The 13343-nt window shown below is 42.9% G+C and overlaps 1 long non-coding RNA gene and 1 pseudogene across 5 annotated transcripts in view; one reads left to right on the top strand and one right to left on the bottom strand.

Moving 5' to 3' along the window:
- LOC138843473 (ATP-binding cassette sub-family E member 1-like) overlaps positions 1 to 13343 on the bottom strand; it is a 1090710-nt pseudogene that overhangs the window by 111845 nt on the left and 965522 nt on the right.
- LOC127483244 (uncharacterized) overlaps positions 1 to 13343 on the top strand; it is a 59297-nt gene that overhangs the window by 27845 nt on the left and 18109 nt on the right. For 4 of the 5 annotated variants that reach the window (XR_016211839.1, XR_016211841.1, XR_016211838.1 and 1 more), the window contains one exon: positions 7436 to 7519. The exons of the other annotated variant lie outside the window; for it this stretch is intronic. This is a non-coding gene — a long non-coding RNA (uncharacterized LOC127483244). The remainder of the gene's footprint in view (positions 1 to 7435; positions 7520 to 13343) is intronic. 5 annotated transcript variants of the gene reach the window in all.

Below are 13343 nucleotides of genomic sequence, written 5' to 3'. Positions count from 1 at the left end.
CATGAACTTCACAAGTGTTTCTCAGGCATTTCAATTCCCCTGATATGAAGCAGGATGACCAAAGGGGGCTGGAGTGGGGAATTTTTTTATTCCAGGTCAGATAGTCTCTGAAAAAGCCCTATCAGTTATATTCAGCCTATATTCTTTATGATGTTTAGTTACATGGATTTATTTAGTTTTATACTGATTTCAGTTTACTCATCTTAAATGAATAAATTTTTGTCTTCACCAAATTTGAGACATTTTCAGCTATTACTCTTTCTAGATTTATTTATGTGAAAGGCAGAGTGACATAGACAATGGGAGAAGTGCAGGGAGAGGAGGAGGATGAGTTGGAAAGGGAGAGAGAGAGTGCAAGAGAGACATCTTCCATTTGCTGGTTCATTCCTTAAATGGCTACTAAGGTCAGATCTGGGCTAGGCCAAAGCTGGGAGCCAGGAACTCCATCTTGGACTTCCATGTGGATGGCAGCCACCCAAGTACTTGGGGCATGTTCCACTGCCTTTTCAGGCACATTAGCAGGAAGCTGGATCAGAAACCCAGAAATGGGGACTTCAATAGGCATTCAAGTATGGGATGCCAGTGTCACAAGTGGTGGCTTAACCTCCTGTGCCACAATGTTGTCCTCAGCTACTATTTCCTAGAATACTCTTGAGCTGGGGCTGGTGTTGTGTCATAGAGGGTTAAGCCACTCTGACATCAGCATCATGAATGGGTGCCAGTCTATGTCCTGGGTGTTCTACTTCCAATTCAGCTCCCTGCAGGTGCAACTGGGTAAGCAGTGGAAGATGCCACAACTACTTGAGACCCTGCCACCCACTTGGGAGACCTGGTAGAAGCTCCAGGCTCCTCACTTTAGCCTGGTCTAGCCCTGGCCATCACAGCCATATGGGCAGTGAATCAGCAGATGGAAGACCTCTCTCTGCTTCTCCTTCTTTCTCTGTAACTCTGCCTTTCAAATAAAAAATGTCATTTATTGTTATTATTTATTTGAAAGGCAGAGTTACATAGATAGATAAGAGACAGAGGGACAGAGAGAGAGGTCTTCCATCTGCTGGTTTACTCCCCAGATGGCCGCAATGGCCCGAGCTGTGCCGATCCGAAGCCAGGAGCCAGGAGCTTTTTCTGGATCTTTCCATGTGGGTGCAGGGGCCCAAGGACTTGAGTCATCTTCTACTGCTTTCCCAGGCCATAGCAGAGAGTTGGATCTGAAGAGGAGCAGCCGGGACTAGAACCCGTTCCCATATGGGATGCCGGCACTGCAGTCCAGGGCTTTAACCCACTGCACCACAGCGCCGGCCCCTCTGTCTATATTTTGACACAGTTTATATAATTACAATGATGCTAATGTTGGATCTTCTATTACTATTGCAAAGATTCCCGAGGCCTTGTTAAATATTTCAGTGTATTTTCTTTCTGCTGTTAAAATTGAGTAAATTCTACTGATCTGTCCTAAAGTCCATGGAGTCCATCTTTTGTCACTTCCATTTCCATCCTACTATTGAGCCTATTCAGCAAGGTTTATTTTATTTCTGCTATTAATCAGTCCTGTAATTTTTGGTTCTTTTCAATAATTTCTATTTCTTTAGTGATGTATCTAGTTTTTTTCCCCCATTTTTCTCAAGACAAATTTTAACTGATTATTGAAACAGTTTTATGGCAGCTTCTTTCAAACTCTTGTCAGGTAACTCTAACATCTGAGTCACCTTGATACTAGCAACATTTCAGTCAAATTTTGACTCTCTTTATGTAACCAGAACAAATATGTCTTCCCTTCTATCTTTTCACATTTTCACTAGCACAAACTAACTACTCGTTTTGTGACTTATCCTGTGACTAGTCTTGTGACCTAACTACTTGCCTAAGTATTTCAGGACCCACTGTCTTCCAAGATCCCACAACTGCCATTTCTCTTTTAAAAGTCTTCCCTTGCTAGCTTGCAAATTGGAGAACAGCATATTTGGGAGCCCAGAGTCTGCCTCCCTCTGGGCAGCCACACTAGCTAAGGCACTGTCTCCTGCATTGGCTCCTATCCGGCACCCGTAGGCAGGCCTAATTTTGCTCTGGTAACACTTATTCTCGGTATGACAGGGGGTTTTCACTTGTAACCTGGACATTTTATTCTGTCGGGGGATGCTCAATCCTATTTCAAGCGTTTACTTGACATCAGTCTGCTCAGGTCCTAGACTACTTATGTGACCTGTGATTCCAATGGCAGTTTATTTTAATATTTGTAGCCATTCAACATCATTTTGATGTGCTCTGTTTATCTGGTGCTCCTATGGCTGCCAGCAGTCTCCATCCATGGTCCTGAGAGGGTGGAAGGAGGAAGTTCCCCTAGACTGGATGCTCAGTATAGCTGGCAGGGGCGGGAGGCTTGGAACTCCTATGGGGATGAAGAGGTTTCTTAGGCAGAAGTTTGTTGTAATAAAATCCCTTTTACCCCAACTCCTGGCAACATACGTTTCCTGCATAAAGCAGAGCCTCAGCCCCTCAGGAACAAGAAAGATTCCTGGACCAGGCGCTAGTTCATGGTGGATGTGTCTTTCTTGTCAGCTTCAGTTACTGGAGTGGGTACAGTCAGTCATGTGCTTCCAGCTTATTGCTGATAGAACACTGACTCAATGCTTTTTTTTTTAAAGATTTATTTATTTATTTGAAAGTCAGGCTTACAGAGAGAGAGAGAGAGAGAGGTCTTCCATCTGCTGGTTCACTCACCAGTTGGCCACAATGGTTGGAGCTGTGCCAGTCTGAAGCCAGGAGCCAGGAGCTGCTTCTGGGTCTCTCACGCAAGTGCAGAGGGGCCCAAGGATTTCTACTGCTTTCCAAGGCCACAGCAGAGAGCTAGATCGGAAGTGGAGCAGCCGGGTCTTGAACTGGCCCCCACATGGGATGCTGGCACTGCAGGTGGTGGCTTTGCTCACTACACCACAGCACAGGCCCCAAGTCACAAGGCTTCTTGCCCATGGTATAGCAGTGTAGAGCCAGCCATATGTGACAGCAAGTCATAGTGATGCCATAGTGAGCTTCACTGTCTTAGAAGAAAGCTGACCTGTTAGCCCAAAGACAGTCATCAAACTATAGTGTTGTCACAAAGCTTACCCATGTTTAAAAGGACCAGCAAGATGGCTTAGGTGATGATTCCTAGAGAATGCCAATAGAAGTGTTGTGACACGAGTTCCAACCTCCTTTATCTTTCGTAAAATTATAAAATATTGTTTCTTTTATCTTCTGCATGGAATAAGCTTTGCTGCAGCTATGCCCAAACCACCAGCCACCTGCTGCCCAGAACTAAAACTCCATTGATCAGTTGCCCTAACAAGCTCTCTTCTTTCTTTCTTTCTTTCTTTCTTTCTTTCTTTCTTTCTTTCTTTGAAAGGCATAGTTACAGAGAGGCAGAGGCAGAGGCAGAGAAAGAGGTCTTCCATTGATTGTTTCACTCCCCAGATGGCCGCAACAGCCGGATTGTGCTGATTGGAAGCCAGGAGCCAGGAGTTTCTTCTGGGTCTCCCAAGCAGCTGCAGGGGTCCAAGGACTTAGGCCATCTTCTACTGCTTTCCCAGGCCATAGCAGAGAGTTGGATCAGAAATGGAACAGCCGGGAGTTGAACTGGTGCCAATATGGGATGCCGGCACTGCAGGCAGTGGCCTTAACTGCTATGCCACAGCACCAGCCCTGAGCTCTCTTATTTCTGGATGATACTTCCTCCTGTGTCATTTGGTCTCAGGATCCCTGCTCTGTGTGCCAACACTACATCTGCACATGCTACTTGCTTGCTGCAATTGCTGAGACGTCCTTGCATTCCAGGGCAGAGATGAGTGAGTTTTCCTGGGTTGCTTTCTGTTGCTAGATTAGGTATCAGAAAATGTGAACTGTCTTCCTTGTTAAGCTTCAGGATTTTAGGGTTTGAAGAAGTCAAAGAGGAGGCTAAAGTAGAAAATACTCTACTTTAGAGGAGATGGAAGGGGGTGGTGGTGGTGGTAAAGAGGGTGGGGATTGAGCCTGCCTGTACAGAGGGTGGGGTTGAAGCCACACTTCATTCCATCTGAGCAGCAGGCAGAATCCCTTCTAAAGATGCTAGCTGGGGGAGGTGCAGAGTACCACATGGACCCTCATAAGGTGGATGGGGGACTTGCAGAAAGCATCCTTGATGAAGTTTAAAAAGCATTGTCTCAGCAGTTTGGAATGTCCTAGGTGAGGGGCTTTCTCAGCATTAAACATTCCACTAGCCTGTAGATTATCTATCCGCCAGGTCCCAGTGGCCCAACAGATTCCAACATCCACCTTCATCTGCCAGGCAGGCATATCACTGGAACAACATTAGGCACAGTTCAGGATGCTGGGCAGTCAGTGCATCAGAGACGAGCATCAGTGTAGGCAGACAGTGCCTTCATTAAGAGTGGTCACCTTGAGGAATGCAGACTCTGTGCCCCCAACAGGCTCTTTCCCCAAGTTGCAAGCTAGCATGAGGGCTTACAAGGGAGAAAGTGCAGTTGTAGGTGGGCAGGGAAGACACTGGCTCTCAAAGTTCCTAGGCAAACAGTACAAATCCCAAGATGAGGCACGAGATAAGAGTTAAAATGTGAAAAGAAAGGGAGTTTCATTTGTTAAGGTTTCAGGCAGACATAAGACATTATTGCTCCACTATTCTTCCAGACTTAGATCCCAAACCAGTTCCCCTTCCTCTGAACACTTTCAGAGTTCTCCACTGGCTGCCTCTCAGATTTGAACTGATTCTAAACCATCTTGCCCTGGCTGTCTCCTAACAATTGCATTTGGGGTTCCAGTGGAGTCCCCAGAGAAAACGCCACATGGTGTACCCTTTCTACTTATAGCTAATCTCTGGGAAGTTCCCGCAGCTTCTGCCACTGTTACTCCTTTACATTGTTCCTCTGGAGTCTGCACTTCGTGGAGTACAGCCCAGGGATATGGCTCAGATAGGCCCACCTCCCAGAACCATCACTCATGGAAAACTCACACACACCCAGATGCAAGATGGAAAGGCAGTCAGTATCCACTGCTCCCTTCTTTCCATGCTATGGAGTTATGAGTGGCCCCACCCAGCCTCTGCCTTCTGTTATCAGCACACTCTGGGCTTCTGTAAGCTTCCAAACTCCTAGGACCCAAGACAGGTTCTTAAGGAACCCTCTCATGGGATGCCGCTTGGGAAGTCTCAATCTGTAAGCATTAGGAAGTGAATATGAGCCAGTCTGGTCTTAAACACGTCTGGTATCCAAATGTGGTTCTTTAGGTGACTTTATCATTTGCTGTTGAGTTATGGGCAAAGCAACTCCCTCCAGGGAGAGAAAGAGAAACTAAAGCACCCACTCTTCTTCTACCCACTCTCAATTAAATTTGCTCCTTCATTGAATTTCATTTTCTGCTTATCTGGGCTTTTGAGGATGGCAATTTAAAGTCTTTAATATGCGATACATGGGTGATCTCTTTTTGAGAACACACAGGTAATTGTTGTCTATTGTCAAATTTGGGGATTTATCATCAGAAGAGTCCCATTCAGAACTCTGAGATGAATTTTGAGGATTTCAATAATAAATAAGGAAATAGTCATACCGCCATTCCAGTTCAGGCCATATTAATTTTTTTAATATTAAAGCCACAAAATGCAACATGGAGAATATACCCAGTAGTCACTTATACTTCCAACTTGGGTTTAAAAAATATACTAAAAATCCTAGGATGTGCTTAACAAGATATTGTGTATAGACAGTACATAATATAAATCTTATTTGGTTTGATGCATTAGCATTTTCTGTTTTTAAAAGTTTACCAATAATATTTGTGAAGGAGTTTTTGCAAATCTAAGACTCTCCTTGGAAAAACACTACAAATGCTGGTTTTTGGCTTACAGTCAAATATAATATTTTCACAAGACCCAGAAAATACAGTTGCAGAAACTGCTTTTCTCCATTGGATGCAGTTAAAAATTTCTGGCACAAACTCTTTAATAATATTGTGGCCTCTGGGAAGTTGGCCAGGGCCGACTATAACCAACGACCGTGCCACACCATCCCATTTTTCTGCTTAAAGAGTCAGCCGCTGCTGATTGGATTAGCTCTGGGGTGTCCTAGCAGGTTCCAAATGAAAGTTGTTTTTGATCTTAGGCATTTGCTGCCTCATCTTCCAAGGGTGAAATTTCCATGGTACTGATGTTGTAACCATCACAAATGCATCTTTCTTTCTTTTAGCATTTTACCTAACAAAAGCTAAGTATTAATCTTGTCACTTGCCCCTGTGAGTAGTCTTGTCCTTCTACTATTTGTCGAAGGATTTCGGGACCCATCTGTCTTCCCTAGCCTCCCACAGGTGCTCTTTCTCCTTTAAAAGTCATCCTGCTGGCTTGCAAATTGGGGGAGAGCCTATTCGGGAGCAGAGTCTGCCTTCCCAAAGGTGGCCACTCTAATAAGCACACTGTCTCTCATCTCTGTGTAACTGGGTGGAAAGTTAACAGAAGCAGGCAATGTTACCACCGAAATGTAAAGAGAAGCCAATGCTTCAGGGCTGGACTGCTGGCTTCTTGCTTACCCATGTCCTAAAGCGTAAATTGCCTTGTTCCTCATTTCAACTTCTTTTCCAGAGCAGGAGAACCTTGTCATGCTACATAGAATCTCAAGGCCTTCAAGGACCACCATGACAAGTGCATTGTCATCAACCCACTGACACCTGACACCAGAGATCTGCAGCTCTTTCATGGTTTTGTTGTGGGAGAGGTGAAGCCTAAATTCCTATTCTAGGTCCTTGCCTTTTACCTAGAGAAGCATTCTAGGTACAGACACATATTTGGTGCACAAAATGATAAAGTTAATTTGAATGGTAAGAAAAACATACACATGGTAGGCATAGAGTGGGTCAGGAAGGGAAAAGGATGGGGGGAGAAAGTAGAGAGACAGTGCCTCAGCATCCTGAGAGAGAGAGAGAGCGAGAGAGAGCAAGCAAGCCTCTCCCAGTTATCCGCCTCTTACATGAAGTTGGAAGGAGAGTGGCTATATGGTACCTTCCCCAGGCCATGGGTGAAGGGTGATACATCCTGGGAAAGGGGTTACTTGACTGACAGCTAGGCAGGTTGGATTACATATGGTGGGGCAGGTGTGGCTTCCAGGCTGCAGTATCCCACATCAATTTTGTCATATCAGTACTGCCTTCATTGTAGCCCCTTTTTAAGCCCCAAACACAGTCTTTCAGCAGAGCAATAGTCCTTGGGACTCAGAAGTCTGCTACACCCTCATTTGTTGACAGATTGAATATTCTCTCTCCTTTTCCTCCAAACCTCGTCCTCATGATTTTGACTGGCACCGGGGACAGGGGCTGAGCTTTTGATAATATCTGGTGTAGGGATTACCCAGCAGCCAGCAGCCCAGGCCTAATTTCATTCCACTAACAAAGGATCTTATATAAGTCTTGTCTTGTTTCTGTTGAGAGTTTATCGTGTGACTGACAAAGTAAAGGCAGAGTTCCAGCTCAGCCGGGAACCAGAGCAGTGAAAGAAGAGGACCCTCATCAGGTGAGTGCCAATCACTTGTGAAGTACCAGATGCCCCCTGCACAGGGAGACCCAGATGGGGCAAGGGTGTGACACTGGATGGGAGCTGATATTGTTGTCACAAGATTAGGTCCAGGCTCTTCAATGCTGAGCAGTCAGTACACCAGAGATGAGAGCTGTTGCAGGGAGGAAGTACCTTAATGTGAGTGACCACTGGGAGGAAGGCAGACTCTGTGCTCCCAAAAATGTTCTTCCCCAATTTGCAAACCTGCAAGGTGACATTTAAAGGAAGAAGGGCCATTGTGGGAGATCAGGGTAGAAAATGGGTCCTGAAATTCTTAGACAAATGGTGCAAGTCACAAGACTAGTCACAGGTAAGTTACCAGACTAGCAGCTTGTTTCTGTTAGTTAAACTATGAAAAGAAAGGAAGGAAGGAAAGATGGGTTTGTTGCACCTTATATGTCTACTGAATATGAAGAAGAGAGCACTGGGAAGGAAACAATGCTATTGGATGTAATCAGTTATTGTTACATAAACAAGAGTCCACCAGCAACAGGGAAGCTGCAGGGCAGACTGAGAAATGCATATTTGCACCTGTGTGCAACCCATGGAACATTATACATAATCTGCTACATTTGAATCAGGAATAAGATGGATTTTACAGTATTATAGAATTAAATATGGGGGCCAGGGTATGGCACAGTGGGTTAAAGCCCCAGCCTGCAGTTTTGGCGTCCCATATGGGTGCCAGTTTGAGTCCTGGCTGTTCCTCTTCTGATCCAGCTTTCTGCTATGGCTTGGGAAAACTATAGAAGATCACTTAAGCGCTTTGGACCCTGCACACATGTGGGAGACTTGGAAGAAGCTCTTGGCTCCTGGCTTTGGAATGGCCCAGCTCCAGCTCTTGCGGTCATTTGAGGGGTGAACCAGCGGATGGAAGATCTCTCTCTCTCTCTCTTTCTCTCTGCCTCTGCCTCTCTGTAACTCTGCCTTTCAAATAAATAAATAAATCTTTAAAAAAAGAATTAATCATGGAAATTGAGTAAATTAAAGCAGACAAGAAATTTCCTAAGTATTGGTAAAATATACGCAAAATATAGTATTTTTTGAAAAGCAATTTATTCAAGAAACCAAGGTCAGCTGAATTCACCAAGGTGTGTTCAATTCTACTTCTCATTTTTTTATTCTCATAAACAATGTGCCCTCGGGAGAGTAAGGGAAAATATATTTGAAGTGTTAACAGTAGAATAAACACAAGGAAATCGTTAAACAAGACCAGTCTTGAGAATTGACATCTAACCCATGTGTTTTAGGCGTCTGTTAAAAATTCTCTGTGAGGTTTAGACTTGGAGTGAGGAGTCACGGTTCCTGGATTCTTAAACAACAGAAGCTCAAATTGGAAGAATGGTCTGCTATGCCAGAGACAAAAAGCTTTCCGATTTTAAATTAATGGAAACATATAATAAATTGGGAAGAAAATGAAATTGACTCCAAAATAATCTAATTTATACCTCTGTAATACTCAAGAGCATAGTGCATCTGAAGTTCAAATCAGTTTCCCAGAGTAATCCATAAGATAAGCAAGAATTTAAAAAATAAAAACAAGAATGTCTGGAACTATAGGATTAACTATTCTATAGCTGAGAGCAGAGAAGTCACAGGTTAAGCCCAGTTCAGATCCTGTCTACTCTGTCAATTAGGAAGGGCACATGGCAGGAAGCTAGGGCTGGTCTTGGGTCCTCCTCTGCACATATTCAGTTAATCAATTAGTCCGGCTAATCCCACTGATTTAACTATCCCAAATATATTGACTTTTTCTCATCCCTTTGTCTAATCTCTACTTGGCAATATTTTTCCAAACTGTGAATTAGCTCTCTTCAATTGATTAAAACTTTTCAATTAATCCTTCGTACTCTCTGAGTCAAGTTCATGACTGGCCTACCTCTTAGCTTGTACTTTGCACCCTGCCCCTCCCCACCACCACCCAGAGCTGGGCTTTTCTTATCTTACATCAGCATTAGTGTCACCTCACACTCTACCAAATGGCTTTGCTCACTCCTGCCTTGGGCCTTTGGTAAACATCCCTGGCTTCTCCTTCCTCTTTCCTCTATTTGACCTGAGACTCATCCGTCCACACCTGGCATAGAAACCGTCTCTTGGGAGACTTTCTCTGGGACAGGGAGGCTGACCCACCCCAGCTCGGTAAGGTGCTCTTCCTTTGCATTCCCATGACACCCTGTGGATTGCCCTTTCACAGTGTAGCCTAGCCTAGCATAGTTTAGCACAGGGTTCCCCTTCTAAAGAGAAAGCCCCTTAGGAAAAGGGCCTGTGTCTTGCTTGGTGACCAGCCATATCAGTGCTGTCCAGCACAGCATGTGACAGGTGCAGGCATTCCATACATATTAGCTGAGTGAAGTGATTCTTAACTTGCATTTTATAGCAATGGCATGGCATCCCCACGCCAAATAGATAGTGCAGGAAACATAGCACCATATTAAAATGCCAGAAAAATAAGCTCCAGAGGAATTATACTGCAAGACAATCAGGGCTGAAGATGACTTCATAGACCCTTTTATAAAGACTTTAAATCATTGAAGGTCTTCCTAAATGGTGAATGTAATGTTGCTCTTCCAATGTCCTTAGATTTTTATTAAGAATATTTATTTTATCCATAATTTTTGAAAGTAATAAAAATAGGAGAACAATTCTGAATAGGTTTCAAAACAGAAGCATGGAGGAAAAAAATCACCTGTGACTACTTGCACACACTAATTATCTGCCATGTTTTTCCTTCAGTATATATATATATATATATATATATTTAAAGATTTATTTTATTTATTTCTAAGACAGAGTTCAGAGAGAGGTAGAGACAGAGAGGGGTCTTCCATCTGCTGGTTTACTTCCCAGTTGGCCACAATGGTCAGAGCTGCATTGATTCAAAGCCAGGAGCCAGGAGCTTCTTCCAGGACTCCCACATGGGTGCAGGGGCCCAAGGACTTGGGCCATCTTCCACTGCTTCCCCAGGCACAGCAGAGAGCTGGATTGGAAGAGGTGGAGCTGGGACTTGAACCGGTGCCCATATGGGATGCCAACGTTCCAGGCCAGGGCTTTAACCCGCCGTGCCCCAGTGCCAGCCCCTCCTTCAGTATATTTTTAAAATATGCTATAATTAAGTGAAATCCTTCAGATATAATCTGTATGTCCATGAATTTACATATATAAATGTGTGACTATGCACATAAACTCCACAAAGCATAAATATGTTCCTGCTACATGTATTCTACTAACTTGGTGGAAAGGAGAGGAAGGGTCCAGGACAATCATTTTTGCTTGTGGGTGTCACAGAGGAGGTGGTAGATTAGTGTGGACAGCAGCTGAGGCAGGATTTGTGGTTCACACAGTCCTGATCATTGTAGGGCAGCAGCTGCCTTGGCAGTCTACTCTCTGCAGTGTGGTTCCCTGGAGTGTTTTTTGTTAGTCCTAACAATGATTCAGCAAACCACTTATTACTCTGTCACTTCTCTTTCTCATTAAACTAGATGGATTGTTTTCTCTTTTCTGTTGAACTTAGAGTTGTACATTCCTCTGCTTGTTGACTTCCCAAATGTTGGAGTGATTTTCTTGGACCCAGTATTATTTTATTTTGGAACGTGGGAAAAAGAATCCTTTTCTCTTCTCTTGGAGAGAAGAGGAACAAGCTGCCTTCATCCTCTATAGGTTTACAATCTATTGAATGATTCTCTTGTCTTCCAGAGATGGGCAGGATACTTGGGTATAATCAGTTCAGTATAATCACTTAGTGACACTGAAGTGGGTGCCTGGCCTTCAATTATTTTGGCTCTTTTTATCATGAAGAATATTTTACATTCAGCAATTGATCCAGTTTGCCAACAAGACAAAGAAATTCCATATGGCTGTTTTAGGAACCATTGAAGACATACTGGTCAAGAGGTAATACAATGTCTTCTTTCTAGAAGACAAAGAGAGGTGAACTGATGCAGATTGTACAGTACATGAGCTTTTGTTGGTGGTGGGTGAAAAAGGGAGCTGTGACCAAAATATTTTCCAAGCCTCCAGTTTGAATTAATAGGTGTCATCATTTCTTGAGCGAGGATGGCTGAGAGTGAGGCAACACTCACAAGCTTGAGATGCCTGTGAGATGGGCAAGTAGTGACAAGAACAGAGGCTGGACTGCAGAGATAACATTGGAAGTTCTATGTATATTATTTGAAACTAGTAGATGAGATTGTTTCAAGAGAAGAAAAGAATATGAAGGAAGAAAGTAGTTTTCATCCTTCTGTTTGCTTTACATTTAACAAATTTATGTCATTTATTTATTATATGTTATCATAATTAAAATAAGCCAACAGTGAGGAAATGAAGTGATTGAAGATATCGTGGTCAAATTGAGTTGTCTGAAAACGGAGAAGAAAGAGGATTTAGAATATGTGAGGGAGGATTGGTTTTCAGTTGCAAAGGGCCCAATTTTTCATTGTAACAGGAAGAGAAGTGGGATGGTTGGCTACAGGTGCAGATGGCTGTGTAGACACAGGTGTAGGAAGTCAAAGTCATTCCCATCTGGTAGCTTGGGATCAGTAAGGATTCACGAGCCACATGTAACTTGCTATCCGAGAATGTGTCTTCTTTTCCTGAAAGTGTGAAACAGACATAGTCCATATTCGTATGATTTTTTGAGTAGAAATTTTATCAATAGTTCTTTTTCAACTATTCATTAGAAGCCTGTATTTCCTGAAGGTCTAAAAGAATTCCTTCCATATGCCCATGACCCTCAGTGAATCAAAGGAAAAAAACCCTCAAAGGTTGCAAAACTTCATAGTACATAGCACTTTTGAAAATAAAGAAGACAAAAGTACACACCTAGTAGTAATTGTCAGAAAATTTTATTTCAAATCAGAGCAATTCTCATTGGAAGGATATTTAACCTTTCATACCCCTTTATTAAAATTATTTTCAAAAGCTACCCACTCTGAGAATACTGACATGGTCTAGGCAGATAACTAAGGAACTTCCTTTTGTTGTTCATTCCATGCTTAATGTTGAGTTAGAAAAGGTTGCTCTATAAAATTTTTTTATTATTTATCCTATAGAATTATTTTTTTAAAATTTTATTTAATGTTTACAAATTTCATTCACTTAACACATACATATTAAAGAACATAACTACCTACTTTACCCTCCCACTATACCCTCACCTGCTGCCTGTGCTCCCTCCCTTCTTCCTCCTCTCTTTCCTATTCGTTCTCTAAATTTGCAGAAATCTATTTTCAGTTTACTTTATATTCATAAGTTTAACCCTGCGTAAGTAAAGAGTTCAACAAATAGTATGAGGGGAAAACACTGTTCCTCAATAGTAGAGACAAGAGCTATAAATAATCATCAGATCTCAAAATGTCAATTTCACTCCTATGTATTATATTTTAGATTCTCTATTATCACAGATCAGGGAAAATATATGGTGCTTATCTTTTTGGGACTGGCTTATGTTACTAAGTATAATGGTTTTGAGTTGCATTCTTTTTGTTGCAAATGACAGGATTTCATTTTTTTAACTGCTGTGTAGTATCCCATATGCCCTTGATAGAAACCCACAGCAAAAGGATTGAGGCATTGACTGAAGGGAGATGAGTTATCTATAAGGGTTTAAATTTCTTGGTGATGCAGGGTCAGAGGGCAAAAGTCACATGGCAAGACGGGTGATGAGTTTGTGAATTAGCTGCAGGGAGGCGCAGCCACTGTCATCATTCTCAGCACTAAGGAGTGGTGGCTGTATTTCACAACTATGCATTTGCTCCACTCAGGTCACTCAACATTAGCATTAAAA

Source organism: Oryctolagus cuniculus, chromosome 8 (genome assembly GCF_051225735.1).
Source record: "Oryctolagus cuniculus isolate XC-2025 breed Fujian yellow rabbit chromosome 8, ASM5122573v1, whole genome shotgun sequence".
Lineage (NCBI taxonomy): Eukaryota > Metazoa > Chordata > Mammalia > Lagomorpha > Leporidae > Oryctolagus > Oryctolagus cuniculus.
The sequence above is the reverse complement of the archived record's forward strand: the minus strand, read 5'-3'. Positions and strand labels throughout refer to the sequence as shown.